We start from the raw sequence: 15419 nt of genomic DNA on the forward strand, positions 1-15419 counted from the left end.
AATAATCATCATGCCACATTGAACAGGGACACTGATGTGAGAAAATACTTGTCCCCTCCCTGGCTTAACTCATCATTGAACATCTTTCACGTAACGATCTACAATCAAGGTAGGGGACACACTTGACTGTTTTCTTGCATGTTTTCTGCACAGAAAATCTGAGAACTGTGGAAGCCTTGTTGCCTTGTGGGAAATAACAGCTGTTTCAAGCTGCCAAAAAAGCAAGCAGCAGCTACTTCCACTGACATCACCTGCCAGCAGTGAAAATGTCACCATGTGATACATGTCAGAATGTAAATCAGGGAGAGGAAAGATTTTACAATGGGCAAACACTGACAATCATTTATACAAAATTATTGTAAAAATTAAGCGCTTTTGTTCATTACGTTATTTTCACTGGAGTTCCTTGTTAATGCTTTTATCTGCATCATGATGCTGCACATTTTGTCAGTGATCTCTATCAATTACATCACGTGATGCACTTCCTGACTGGAAGTGTGCGCATGACTTGGGGACAGACACAAGTGACATCTGACGTCACTTGGGTCCAATTTTGAGGGCATGCAGATTTCGCTGTCTGCACTATCTACCGCAGGGGTAAATCTGCATGCAATGATGCGCTGCGGTAGGCTCTTCTGCGGTGTGCAAATCGAACCCCACCGTGTGCGAATCTAGGCCATAGCTCCCAATTGTCCCTCGTTTGGAGGGACAGTCCCTCTTTGGGAACCTTGTCCATCTGTCCCTCTTTCCTCCTCATTTGTTCCTCTTTCTATGTAAATATATATATTTATCAACTGAAAAATGCGTTTGATTGACTCTAAACTTTATTCCCATGCTTTAAATTGATATATTACTAATTTTCAAATGTTAATATGAAGGAAAATAAACCAGGATAGAAAGGACCAGTGTCGTTTGAGTTATAAACCAACAACATTTTCTTATGAAATCTTTATGGTATTCATGACTAGGGGTGTGTCGGGGGAGTGATCAGGGGTGTGGCTTAAGTGTCCCCCTTTCTCATCTCAAAAAGTTAGGAGGTATGTCTAGCCTCAGACAACACAAAACCAAAACGTCACAAATTAACAACAACAACAAAACAACAACGTCAATGTCACCCCTGTGAAAAAGTAAATGTCCCCTATAGATCTTATCACTGCTTTATAGCAGTACTTCCTAGTATGAATGTCCCACTGCAGCATCTGTAGACACGCCCATTTTTGACGGTATTCCAGCTTTTGCATTGGCTGGCTGCTGTAGAAAGTGGAGAAGGTGGAGGGTGTGGCTATGGCTATGCTTCCATCCCAAGAAGAACTGATGCATGAGACTGTAGCAGAACTCTTTGTATTCTCTTTTTTAAATTGAGAACTGCGGATAATTATACATTTTAGCATTAGTTAATTCTCTAAAATTAAATAATTCTCTGCTTTGAGAAATTTTTGTACAGTGCAGAACTCAATGTTCCTCAAATGAACTTTACAGGTCCCCAAGGCAGCAAAGCATCCAACTGCCATCTCACTACCTCCACCATGTCTGACTGCTGTTACTGACGTTCTTACTGTGGAATGCTGCATGTGTGGCTAAAGTGATCCTGAGCCCGAGATCACAAACCCTGGATTTATTAAAGGACCACTACAGCGGAAAAAGTAAGCAGTTAAAATCTGAGCGATCTGAAAGGTTTTAGATTACGCAGGCTGCCTCCATAGAAGCGCAGCAGTGCACAAAATGGCTGTCAGGCATTTGTACCCAGCAGCCACCGCCACCAGTTGGGCCAGCTCTCCACCCACCGGTATGTGCATATTTATCCAGTTTATGGACATTGCATATTTGCACTCATGAAGTAACAGCAAGTTCTGAATAAAGGCAGCGTTTTGTAGCAGTACCAGCATCTTCTACTCTTTTTGACATGTTGCAGTACTACGAACACTAGAGCACGCTATGTGCACCAACCAAGAGAGGAAGCACGTTTAAAGGACACCCGAGGCGAAAATAAACTAATGAAATAAACGATTGTATCTATCTTTCTTCTCCTAAAAATTACTTTTTAAGATATTCCATAGTTTTTTTTATATTTAAATCTACATTTTAAGTTTTAACTGTTTTATTGTTTTTTGCTCAATGACACATTCATTGACGTGTGCCAGAGCTAAAATGTATAAACCATTGACCCTTTTTTATCTCGTTCCTGCTCTCAGAAGCCATTTTCTGCTAGGAAAGTATTTATAGTTGGAATTTCTTATCAGTGAGGGTCACACTGTAGTCACTTCCTGTCTGAGTCAGGACTGAGTCAGCCACTTACATACCTGATATTTAACTCTTTCAGGTAGAGAAAGAAAAAAAGGAACACTGCATAGTTATTTGTGTGCTTGGCACTGTACATACACATGTCTATCTCATCATGTCACATGTCACCTCGGGTATCCTTTAAGCCACCCCTGCCTGGGTAATCCTCTCACTATACATTGTAGTGCCAACCTGCTACTACTACTATTTGAATTGCCTTCATCATTATACTTGTGTCACTGTCACGGCGACATAGTCAGCCAGTACCGGAAGTGAGAAGACCGGAATCCCCCTCACAGACATCAAACACACAGATGTTCAGACATGGGAAAGTGTATTCCGTGCAGACTGGCTCGCCACAGCGGAGTCTACATTCCACAAGGTTGTGTCACTGGATCACTGTGAGCCATGTAAATGTAATAACCCATCAGCAGAACCAGAACTTGGCTCCACTCAGCACTCCTCATTAGATTGTCCTGCAGCTGGAGCTGAAGATGTGTTACACAGCCCTGAATTTACATAGAAAAATGTAAGACTGGATGGCGGGCGAGGAGGACGGATAAAAACTCAATAGAGAAGTGGTGGAGACAGGCAGACGTTTGATGTGGACGGGGTAGTGGGTGGCAAAGGTAAAAAGTAAAAAAAAAAAAAAAAAAAAGAGAGATTCTTGGCATCCAAAATGAATGGGGATTGTATTGTGTTCCCATGCACACTTTTATTCTGTTCTCTTGTGCCCAGGCCATGCCCACACACACAAGGCTTGCTTCAAAAACAGGTGCTAAAATGTGCAGTACCTGCTCATTTGGAGGCTGACACAGACGCACGTACTCAGGCAAATTATTATTCGGTAGGGACACACTCACAGCCAGGTCAATATCTGCAAGGAGTTTGTATGTTCTCCCCGTGTCTGCATGGGTTTCCTCTGGTTTCCTTCCACATCCCAGAGATACATACTAACCAGCAAGCTCACGGTGAACCAGAACTCATTGGAGTGTGTGAGTGGCTACAATGGTCCAAAAAGCCCTCTTACTAAAATGCATGGAAAACAAAAGTTTGCTTTCTTAAAACAGAAAGAATTTGTGATAATTCAGGTTGGAGTGAGCTTGAGATGTCTCCCAGTGCATCACTGCTGAATATATGCAAATTAACCATTGTTGTCCTTAGAAGCTAAACACACCTCCAGAACCGCTGGCATGCAGTGATGTGTCAGCTTGTTAATTTGTACAGAGCCATAATAATCACACATGCATACAGACTGTTTCGAATTTGGTTGATCCTCATCAGTGCATGGCATGGATTAATTTGGCTCTATGGGGTAGGACTTGAAACGCCGAGAGGTACAGACTAACCAGCAAGCTCATGGTGACCCAGAACTCATTGGAGTGTGCAAGGGGCTACAGTGGTCCAAAAAGTGTTAATTAACTTACCCCTACATTGGCCCTAGACTACGATACATACACTACACGATACATACATAGACACAAGACTATGGTAGGAATTAGATTGTGAGCCCCTCTGAGGGACAGTTAACTGAGAACACAATATACTCTGTACAGCGCTGCGTAAGATGTTGGCACTATATATGTACTAAATAATAATACTATATATACAGTATATATAAAATACATACAAATATAAAAAACGTCACTTAAATGTATGCGCAATAATGGTTTAAATAAAATTAGGCAGGTGCATAAATTTGTTGTCATTTTATTGATTCCAAAACCTTAAGAACTAATTATTGGAACTCAAATTGGCTTGGTAAGCTCAGTGACTCCTGACCTACATACACAGGTGAATCCAATCAGAGCAGTTTCTAGGCGAAAATGCACCCAGGGCGAAGGTGTAAAAATTGCGACCCCCCCCCTCGGAGCAAGGTGTAGGTGCCCGCAGTATAGGTTAACCAGGTCTAGTTGCACTCAGTATAGGTAGCCAACAATAGGTATCCCAGTATAGGTAGCCAGCTATAGGTGAGCCAGTATAGTTGCCCCCGGTATAGGTTAGCCAGGTAGGTGCCTCCAGTATAGGTAGCCAGTATAGGTGCCCCCAGTATAGGTTAGATAGGCAGGCACCCCCGGTATAAGTTAGATAGGTAGGTGCCCCAGTAAAGGTTAGCTAGGTGGGTGCCTCTAATATAGGTAGCCAGAATGGTTGCCCCCAGCATAGGTTAGATACGAAGGTGCCCTCAGTATAGGTTAGTTAGGTAGGTGCCTCCAATATAGGTAGCCAGTACAATTGCCACCTGTATAGGCTAGGTAGGTAGATAGGTGCCCCCAATACAGGTTAGATAAGTAAGTGGCCCCAGTATAGGTTAGATAGGTAGCTGCCCCCCAGTATAGGTTAGATAGGTAGCTGCCCCCCAGTATTGGTTAGATAGGTAGCTGCCCCCCAGTATGGGTTAGATTAGGTAGGTGCCCCCCAGTATAGGTTAGATTAGGTAGGTGCCTCCCAGTATAGGTTAGATTAGGTAGGTGCCCCCCAGTATAGGTTAGATAGTTAGCTGCCCCCATAATGGAGGGGGGAGCCACGGGGAGGGCAGCCCGACCTCTCCCTCCCTCCCCTTTCCCGGCCGCCCTCCGTGCTCCCCCCTCAGATGCAGAGTGAGCAGGAAGCGCTGTATACAACTCCCCTCCCTGCGTTCCAATCGCTGCTCTCTCGCCGACGGTCTTTTCCTCTCTGCATACACGCTGATACACACGCTGCTTCCGGCTAAACAGGAAGCAGCGTGTGTATCAGAATGTATGCAGAGAGGAGACTGGCGGCGAGAGAGCAGCGATTGGAACAGGGAGGTATGTTGTGTACAGCGCTTCCCTGCGCGTTCACTCTGCACTCCGAGGGGGGAGCACGGAGGGCGGCCCGGGAGAGGAAGGAAGGGAGAGGTCGGACTGCCCTCCCCGTGGCTCCGGCTCTCCCCTCCATTACAGCGCCCCCCCCTCCCTACAGCGCTCAGGGCGGAGGCACGGCCCTAGAAACGGGCATGGTTTGCCTGTCAGTGCCACTGTCTGTAACCACGACTTAGTCTCTGACTGAGGGGGTCTCCGGTGGTAGTTACAATATCACCACAGGGCCCCTCAGCCAGACCCCCACTCAGTGCAGGTTACAGTGGTACTGACAGGCGAACAAACCTTTCTTAACTAGAGAGCCACCCCCAAGTGGCACTTGCAGACCCTCCAACAACCCTCAGCCAGAGAAACCACCACCCCTCCCCCGCCCCCCCAAAGTAGTTGTGGCAGCCACCCTAGCACCCCAGGGCCCTGCCCTGATGCCTCAGCCAGATCAGGGAGTTGCACACAAATTCATTATTTATTGAAATAATACATACTGCAGGGCAGAGAGCGACCCCCCTCCTCCCCCCTCCCTGATAGCGGACACATCGGTGCGGAGGACAGAGGCAGAGGGGACAGCACAGCAGCAGTGTCTGTGACCACCTGCTGAAGAGGCGCCGAACCAGGGGGGAAAGCACACAGGGCGGGTCACCAGGCAGGGGAACACAGACAGACGCATCGCCGTGGCGTGAAGACAGCCAGGACTCCACGGCGCTCTTCCTCTCCTGCAATACCGCTACAGACGTCAAGTGACTCATCACGCGGTGACGTCAGAGCGGAAGGAGAATGCTGCAGGACGCCCAGGAGCCAGGAGTGTGGGAAGGATGGTGATCGCGCTGGCGTACTTTCCTTCGCCTGCACCGCGCATCACCTGCGGTCAGTGTCTTCCTGCCGGCGCCCCACTTCCTGTCCTGCCAGTCTGCGCTCGCCCAGCCCGCACGGTGGAAAAACCGGCCCTGAATCCAATTATGAAAAAGAATATTAAGGGGGTCAACTGTAAGTTTCTCTTTTTTTTATATTTTCTCTGAAGAGTAGCAACATGGGGATCTCAATACAACTCTTAAATGACCTGAAGACAAAAGATTGTTCACCATCATAGTTTAGGGGAAGGATACAGAAAGCTCTCTCAGAGATTTCAGCTGTCTGTTTCCACAGTTAGGAACATATTGAGGAAATGGAAGACCACAGGCTCAGTTCAAGTTAAGGCTCAAAGTGGCAGACCAAGAAAAATCTCAGATAGACAGAAGCAATGAATGGTGAGAACAGTCAGAGTCAACCTACAGACCAGCACCAAAGACCTATAACATCATCTTGTTGCAGATGGAATCACTGTGCATCGTTCAACTATTTGGCACACTTTACACAAAGAGATGCTGTATGTGAGAGTGATGCAGAGGAAGCCTTTTCTCTGCCCACAGCACAAACAGAGCCGATTGAGGTATGCTAAAGCACATTTGGACAAGCCAGCTTCATTTTGGAATAAGGTGCTGTGGACTAATGAAACTAAAATTGAGTTATTTGGGCATCACAAGGGGCGTTATGCATGGAGGAAAAAGAACACAGCATTCCAAGAAAAACACCTGCTACCTACACTAAAATATGGTGGTGGGATCCATCATGCTGTGGGGCTGTGTGGCCAGTGCAGGGACTGGGAATCTTGTCAAAGTTGAGGGACACATGGATTCCACTCACTATCAGCAGATTCTGGAGACCAATGTCCAGGAATCAGTGACAATGCTGTGCCAGGGCTGGATCTTTCAACAAGACAACGACCCTAAACATTGCTCAAAATCTACTAAGGCATTCATGCAGAGGAACAAGTACAACATTCTGGAATGGCCATCTCAGTCTCTAGATCTGAATATGATTGAAAATCTGTGGTGTGAGTTAAAGAGAACTTGAATAATAATAATAATAATTGCAGTATTTGTATAGCGCCTTTCTCCTGTCGGACTCAAAGCGCTTGCGAGGCAGCCACTAGAGCGCACTCAGTAGGCAGTAGCAGTGTTAAGGAGACTTGCTCCTTACTGAAATAGGTGCTGGTTTACTGAACAGGCAGAGCCAAGATTTGAACCCAGGTCTCCTGTGTCAGAGGCAGAGCCGTTAACCATTACACTATCCAGCCACTGCTTGAACTAGAGATGTTTTGTAAAGAGGAATGGTCCAAAATACCTTCAACCAGAATCCAGACTCTCATTGGCACCTACAGGAAGCGTTTAGCGGCTGTAATTTCTGCAAAAGGAGAATCTACTAAATATTGATTTCATTTATTTTTTGTGGTGCCCAAATTTATGCACCTGCTTAATATAGTTTAAACAATTATTGCACACTTTCTGTAAATCCAATAAACTTCATTTCACTTCTCAAATATCACTGTGTGTGTCTCCTATATGATATATTTAACTGATATTTTTTATCGTAACAACCAATGATTTATACAGGAAAATCATGACAATTAACATGGTTGCCCAAACTTTCGCATTCCACTGTATTACTCCATATGCAGGACATCCACTAACTGGGCAGAGCAGGAGCCAGATCGCAGCTACCTCTTCAAAACAACCTAACAAGACCTTGCTCCTCAAAACTGGTCACCCCCCATTATCCCCATAAGGGATGGATGACTATACCATCTAAAGGCAGTTCCAGCTCAGAAACAGCTCTGCCTTCTGAGGAGCTCCAGAACTGAAACAAGCAAAACACTATTGTCAGCAGTGGATCATCTAGTGGATCATCTAGTGGTCATTTAGTACTGCACCAAAGAGACTACTAAAAAGTATGTACAGGTAATCCTCGACTTACGAAAACCCCAACGATATGAATGGCCGAAAATGGCAAATTTTACTCTATGGGGAAAAAGTCAAAAATCATGTAAAAAAATACCTGAGGTGACACAATGCGGGCCAGAGGTGGCACAGAGGGGGACACTGAGGGAACAGGGGACAGAGGCGACACACTGCGGGGCAGAGGTGGCACAGAGGGGGACACTAAGGGAACAAGGGACAGAGGTGACACACTGTGGGGCAGAGGTGGCATAGAGGGGAACACTGAGGAAACGAGGGACAGAGGTGACACAATGCTGGGCAGAGGTGGCATAGAGCTGTACATTGAGGGACTGGGGACAGAGGTGACACAATGGAGGGACAGAGGTGGCATAGAGGGGTACATTGAGGGACTGGGGGACAGAGGTGACACTAAGGGGACAGAGGTGACAAAGTGAGGAGGGGGGCAAAGGTGGCACAGAGGAAGACACTGAAGGCCAAGGGGAACAGAGGTGACAGAGGTAACACGGTGGGGGGGGGGGGTGACACAGTGTGGGGGGAGGGGGCAGAGGTGGCACAGAGGGGGACACTGAAGGCCAAGGGGAACAGAGATAACAGAGGTAACGGTGGGCGGGGGGGGGAGGTGACACAGTGTGGGGGGAGGGGGCAGAGGTGGCACAGAGGGGGACACTGAAGGAACAGGGGACAGAGATAACAGAGGTAACGGTGGGTGGAGGGGGGGGAGGTGACAGTGTGGGGGGGAGGGGGAAGAGGTGGCACAGAGGGGGACACTGAAGGAACAGGGGACAGAGATAGCACAATATCCAAACTTCAGAACGGATTCAAGTTAAGAATGAACCTACAGTCTTTATCTTGTTTGTTAAGTGGGACTACCTGTATTTTAAATCAGAGAGGAATGACTAGCAAACTTTTCAAAGCCATGGCTTCATTTTCTGACCAACAGTGGAAATATAAGTGCAGAAATCTGACCCGCTGTTAGGAACAACCCTCCACTGCTTTTGTCACCTTATTCTTTAATATATTGTGCTGTGCTCCTTACAATCTGCAGGCACCAGGGTCTGACATCTCCCTGTGCCAGCATTTTCCTGTGAATGCCCACCACTCACAATACTGTGGAGCTGTTGGAGATAGCAGCAGAATAAGAGAAGGTTAGCGTGTCAGAGTGAGTCATGCATGGATTCAGCTGCACGACTGTCGGATGTTATAAATACACAGCACAGCTAGAGGCTCCTGCATACTAGAGCTCTGAGCTGCACACCGAGGCATATGTCTGCAGCTCTGCTCATTATTTCAACAAGCAGCCATTTTCTAGGAGACCAGACTCCACTGCCTGATGAATAATGTTTAATAAAGTCTCATTGGCCAAAGCCATTTCTCATTATTCTACCACTTTTGTACTTCTAGCACCATAGCACTCCCACATTGGAAGGGTATGCAATGATCCCTGGGATTCATATATCAGGGCTGGGGGCTACAGAGGCTATCAGAGAAGGGCTGGAATAGGCCAATGAGCTGACATGAGGGGTGAAGGGCAGCTCATTCATAGAATCTGTTCAGAGAGGGATCTATTAGCTGCCCACACATTGCACACCGATTTCCAATATATTTCAGGATGCCACCTGCTGGGCCCATGGTGAGTGTGGATGTGGTGCAGTTCACCTATGTGCCAGTGCACCTCCTCCAGCCTCCCATGTCTTCTCTTCATCACCCCTGGGAGCATCTTTACCCTTTGACCTGATGACCCGTGCGTGACCTTGTACATGCCGAAGGTTGTATTTTAGTTTTCTCCCCGTTTTGAGAATTGCCCTGCCTTTCTTCAATTATCGAGGAGTTTTCTACTGAGCTGGAGAGTGACCCAGAAAGTGGGTTTCTTCCGTTGGCTATAAAATTGGTTGCAATCGTTAGTAACCAATAAAGTGTGAGTAAAACACTACTCTTGCTACTGCTTAAGGTGTTTATTGTAGGTCGCACTATTGGCTCCTGGTATTTTCCCTATTGTTTTCCCAGTTACACGGTTCTTCTGGGATTAGCTACTAAGCTTTGTACTATCCCTGCTCAACATAGTTCCACAAAACTGAGCAATACTGAGCCCCAATATTGTGTGTAAAAGTCTGAGAAGGTCCCCAGTAGTATCATACCCTGGACTTTGCACCAATATAGACACTGGGGTTAAGTACCAGTGTGTTATAAGGATGCACAGGCAGCTAGCAGATGACCACCTGACCACCCGTTGCAGTAAATACTGAAGACCAAACACCAAAATACCATTAAAATATTTTATTCTGAAAAGTGCATTTATATACAAGATGAAAATGTAGCTTCAAGCAACAATAACCACAGGACACCACAATAAATCATAACCCAGAAACACTGCACCCTAACTAGAAAAACAAATACGATATATACGGATATAGAGAAAACGCAATACCAAGTCAGCAAGCAAATAGTGTTGGTATTCGAATTTGGCACAGCCGATTCGGAACACCCAAATACTCCCGACTGCCGCTGTACAGCACCGAAAATGCGGACAGGGTCAGAAGGAGTTCACGGACTTGCGAGTCATATAAGACAGTGAACTCCTGCTGACCCTGTCCAGTTCTTTGGTGCTGAACAGCAGCAGTCAGGAGTATTAAAGTGTTCCGAATCAAATTCAAACACCTACACTACAGGCAAATACAAATAGCAGGTCAAACCAGATAATCAAAAAGCATAGTCGGTACAAGAACACAGAGCACTTACAGAGTACGGAGCAAAACTCAGCAACACAGGGTCTGGCCACTGAATACTCTTCCAACTTCTCAAGCAAAGAAAATGAAGGAGATCCTCAGGTGTTGCTTGATTAATGAGCTACACCTATTGTGGTGTAAAACTGGCCTTAAAGTCTCTGCAAAGTGCTGTATAAAATGTTGCCACTATATACCTTCAATCTAGGCAGGGGTGTAACAATAAACCCTGCAAAAGACACAGCCGCAGGGGGGCCCAGAAGCCACAAGGGGCCCGTCCTAGGAGACACATGACTAAGGGCAAGGAGAGAAGGAACTTTCTGCTCTCTGCACAATTGTTCGCATGACTGAATCTGCTCAGCCACTGATAATGAATCATACAACGTTGTAGACAGTCCCTATTCAGTGTTCAGCAGGGTTTTGTGTACAGCGCCCAGCCCCCAACCTCTCTACCCCTCCCCAAGTGCTGTGTACTGTAGTGATGCTGGAGAAGTCTGCAGAGCAAGTTCTGCTCCATCAGAGATGGACAGAATGAGTGTAATAAGCTGAGGCTGAGAGCACACTCATCTGTCGTTTTTGTGTATGTGTTTTCTGAGGGAAGACATCCAAAGTTTTACAGGGGGGCTTAGTGATTTCTAGTTACGCCCCTGAATCCAGGAAATAAATGGATGGTCAATCGACCATTATCCCCCATTTGCACAGAATTTTCTCAGTGCATGGGGGTTTCAATAATGGATTGTAAAGGGGACTGGCAGCGTCTTTGAACAATGATTCCACCATCTAACATACTTCCTTAAACATTCCAGACTTTACAATTTGAGCTGGATGATGAAAGCTGTATTCACTAGAAAAGCAGAGTCTTTATAACATTGTCTCATAAAGTATGAATGATCTGAAATGAGGAGAGAATATCCTGCAGAGGGTGTCAGAAGGGTGCCCCGTGTGATCACAGGCAAGACTAAGGCCAGCCATGTTGTTCCTTGCCTGTAACGCCAGCCCTGCAGAGATCAGAGACTTCTGGACGTAAACTTCCCCCTCACGTTACTGCAACAACCACACTCTCATTAGCTCAATAACTCCTCCATTACCTTTAATTAACAGCAGATTAAATACATTTTACAAATGTATGACCGAGTCATGCATGGGTAGCTTAAAGTGTACCTGATGTGAAAATAGTGCCCCAAATGGGTACTTAACTCAGGAGAGGAAATCATCCAGATAATCCAGGGGCTTCATCCTCCTCCCTCTACCCCGCCGTTCCAGAGCTAGACCCCTCCGAAATGTACGAAGAGTTCTTTTTTCAATACAAATGGGACACCTAGGCATGTTCTTTGCTTAATGACATGGCCTCTGCGTCCTCTCTGCACCGCTTCCTGCCCCCCCTGCTTCGCTGCCCCTCCATCCCAAAAGCTACAGACAACAGCTTGGCGGTAGACCATTGGGGAAGGGGCATGCCTTGCAGAGAGCAACTCCTGCAAAACGCCCCTTCTCCACCCATCAGCGCTTCTACCCCGCCTTTATCTTGCCCCTTCCCTGCCTCTATCCTGCCTGCCTTTCTGCCCTGTGATGAGAAGCAGAGAGGCAAGCTGTAGCGTCGTGACCACAGAGTTGCAGGCATTTGTTTTTAAAGATTAACAAAACTATAGGAGAATTTGGCACAGAAGGTAATGGACGATCAGGTAGCCCCCCTCCCCCAGATCAGGTAGTATGTTTTTTGGTTTTTTTAAGTTATTTACCCGGCTCGAGTTCTCTTTACCTGTTTGTATTTCACTCCATGTAAAAGTGAATAGTCATGGTCTAGGAAAATGCATTTCCGCAGACTTTAAATCAACTTGCTGTATCCAAATGCTAAGAAGTAAAGCAAGCCTGAGGAACCTGAGCAAACATTATACAGGTTGCCGTTGGGATCAATGTTATTTTTCTTTGTGCCCGCCTCTTCCTGCCTCACTGAGCTGCTCCCATTGGCTGACTTATCTCCATCTCTAGTCATGTGTCATGGTGACAGGATTAGTGGGTACCAGTCTTTAATTAGCCTAGTACAACTGTTTTGTTAGATAAAACTTCAGCACAGGGCCTCATATTTGGAAAGTACATCAGAGATCAGCCAGCCATATTACTTTAGATCACAGGTGTAGGCCTGGAGGGCCAGATCCATGCCAGTGGACTAAGAAAGAGAGGAACGTGGTCTACCAGACAGACCACACCTTTCCTGATTGAGACCCATCAATTAATTTGAGCTGTACTAAAAATGTGTGAGGACCTTGGCCCTAGAAGGACCAGTTTGACAGTTATATTTACCTGCGGTGTCCTGTCCCAAAAAGCCGCCCGAAGACCACCACATCTCTTCATTTCCGGCGCCTGGCCCTGCCACCCCTCTCTCCTCCCCCCCAAAAAACGCCAAGCTATTTACTGCAGTAGGGGAGGCGAGGCCAGGCGCAGGAAGTGGAGAGATGTAGGGTCTTCGGGACAAGTGACCGCAGGTAAATATAACTTTTCATTACAGTAGCACTACAGGATTTTGTATTTTAGGATGGAGATCCACTTTAAGGATTACTACTATTCGATGCACATATTCGGGTGTTCATTATCAGCATAGCACCAATAAAAAGCTAATAAGATGGATGAAGGAGGGCACCGTAGTGGGCCCTTCTGGCCCCGGTGCGGTCGCAACCTCTGCATCCCCTAATGCTATGCCACTGCTAAGGGCGATTTTACATGCAATTCCGATTTTCATTTGGTACTGCATGCTGCATTTTTTCTGCGTTTTTCTTCGTTTTGATAGCATCCAGGGAAAATCGGAATCACAAATCAGAAACAAAAATCGGAATCGCAAATTAAATTTGCAGTGTGCGGGGGGTCTAACTTGTACTTGAATTGGTGGATCTCTGTAATCAGCTCCCAAATTGCATGTCAAGTATCTTATACCATTTGTAAGTGTAACCTGGTGCTACCTCCTTGTCTGACACACCCCTTGTTAACATTGTATGTATCCCTATTTATTGACCAGCGAAGCATGACGTGTTGTCACCTTACCAATACAATAAATAATGATAATAATCATCACTTGTTTCAGCTACAAATCAGCACTACACAAAGAAATGGAAGAAGGAGAAACATTTGCGGAGGAAACAGTAATTCTCACCGAATCAGGTAAAAGGGGTGCAGGATTCCTTATGGAAAAATGGTGCCGCCATAAGCGCCTATTGTAAAAGCTGCGATTTGGGACAAAGAAAGGAAATTTGGGCGCATGGCGGTGCCCACTACTTACCTACTTTGCCACAAAATCGCAGCTTTTATAATGGCTCTGATATGCGGCAAGGAAGTTACATTTTGAAGCCAGGAAGCACCTGATTTGTGGCAACCACAGTATATTTTGTCGTCCAACAGCATCCCAAGCGCCGGGGACTAGCGGTCATCCGAATTGCGGCATTGCATAGCGGGCACAGAGTTAAAGGGAAACTTAATTGTACTAAAATAAAAAAGTTTCACTTACCTGGGACTTCCCCAAGCCCCAATATCAGCTAGCAGTCATAGGTGGCCCCAATATGGTCCAGTAATCATAGGTGGCCCCAAATATTAGCCAGCAGTCAATATGTGGCCCCCAATATTATCCAGTAATCATAGCTGGCCCCCAATATCAGCCAGCAGTCATATGTGGCCCCCAATATTATCCAGTCATCATAGCTGGGCCCCAATATCAGCTAGCAGTCATAGGTGGCCCCCAATATTGTCAGGTAATCATAGCTGTGCCCCAATATCAGCCAGCAGTCATATGTGGCCCCCAATATTATCCAGTAATCATAGCTGGGCCCCAATATCAGCCAGCAGTCATATGTGGCCCCCAATATTATCCAGTAATCATAGCTGGGCCCCAATATTAGCCAGCAGTCATAGGTGGCCCCAATATTGTCCAGTAATCATAGGTGGCCCCCAATATTAGCCAGCAGTCATATGTGGCCCCCAATATTATCCAGTAATCATAGGTGGCCCCAATATCAGCCAGCAGTCAATATGTGGCCCCCAATATTATCCTGGAATCTTAGCTGGGCCCCAATATCAGCCAGCAGTCATATGTGGCCCCCAATATTATCCAGTAATCCTAGCTGGGCCCCAATATCAGCCAGCAGTCATATGTGGCCCCCAATATTATCCAGTAATCATAGCTGGGCCCCAATATCAGCCAGCAGTCATAGGTGGCCCCCAATATCCAGTAATCCTAGCTGGGCCCCAATATTAGCCAGCAGTCATAGGTGGCCCCCAATATTATCCAGTAATCATAGCTGGGCCCCAATATCAGCCAGCAGTCATATGTGGCCCCCAATATTATCCAGTAATCATAGCTGGGCCCCAATATTAGCCAGCAGTCATAGGTGGCCCCAATATTATCCAGTAATCCTAGCTGGGCCCCAATATCAGCCAGCAGTCATATGTGGCCCCCAATATTATCCAGTAATCATAGCTGGGCCCCAATATTAGCCAGCAGTCATATGTGGCTCCCAATATTATCCAGTAATCATAGCTGGGCCCCAATATCAGCCAGCAGTCATATGTGGCCCCCAATATTAGCCAGTAATCCTAGCTGGGCCCCAATATTAGCCAGCAGTCATAGGTGGCCCCCAATATTATCCAGTAATCATAGCTGGCCCCCAATATCAGGAAGCATATGTGCCCCCCAATATTGTCCAGTAATCATAGCTGGGCCCCAATATCAGCCAGGAGTCATAGGTGGCCCCCAATATTAGCCAGTAATCATAGCTGGGGCCCCAATATCAGCCAGCAGTCATATGTGGCCCCCAGTATTGTCCAGT

General features: G+C 46.4%; 1 protein-coding gene across 8 annotated transcripts in view; it reads right to left on the minus strand.

Annotated features, from left to right (window-relative positions):
- The window catches only part of PDE4A (phosphodiesterase 4A), a 479899-nt gene that overhangs the window by 47578 nt on the left and 416902 nt on the right, over positions 1-15419 (minus strand). The window contains exon 1 of one of the 8 annotated variants that reach the window (XM_068274384.1): positions 12368-12519. The exons of the other annotated variants lie outside the window; for them this stretch is intronic. The gene's annotated coding sequence lies outside the window, so the exon portion shown is untranslated. Of the gene's footprint in view, positions 1-12367; positions 12520-15419 lie in introns of those variants that run through there. 8 annotated transcript variants of the gene reach the window in all.

This window comes from Hyperolius riggenbachi, chromosome 3 (genome assembly GCF_040937935.1).
Source record: "Hyperolius riggenbachi isolate aHypRig1 chromosome 3, aHypRig1.pri, whole genome shotgun sequence".
Classification (NCBI taxonomy): Eukaryota; Metazoa; Chordata; class Amphibia; order Anura; family Hyperoliidae; genus Hyperolius; species Hyperolius riggenbachi.